Source organism: Triticum dicoccoides, chromosome 4A (assembly GCF_002162155.2).
Source record: "Triticum dicoccoides isolate Atlit2015 ecotype Zavitan chromosome 4A, WEW_v2.0, whole genome shotgun sequence".
NCBI lineage: Eukaryota > Viridiplantae > Streptophyta > Magnoliopsida > Poales > Poaceae > Triticum > Triticum dicoccoides.
In genome coordinates, this window is record NC_041386.1 from 19,872,296 (window position 1) to 19,872,679 (window position 384).

Sequence of the window (384 nt, forward strand, 5' to 3'; positions counted from 1 at the left end):
CGGGGAATAAGGGCGGCCGATGGAGGAAGAGGGGCCCGCGCGGGGGAGGGCGGCCGGAGTAGGACGGGGGGGCGGCGGCCGGATCGGGGGACGATTGAGGGATTCGATTTGGTGTGAGCGTGTGAGTGTGAGTGAGTTGAGAGGTGCGCGGGCTGGCGCGGGAGAGGAAGCAGAGGTGGGCTTAGAGGAAGCGCGGGGGTGGAGGCCCAGCGCTATAGCTAAAGCTGCAACAGGGGGCCGAGAGCGTGGCCCACTAGCAGTAGCGCTGGCCATGAAATACAACGCTACTGCTAATGTGCACTTGTAGCGCTAGTGCTGGCCGACGCTATTGCTAAATAGCAGTAGCGCGAGGTCTCTAACCAACGCTACTGCTAAATGTCTACC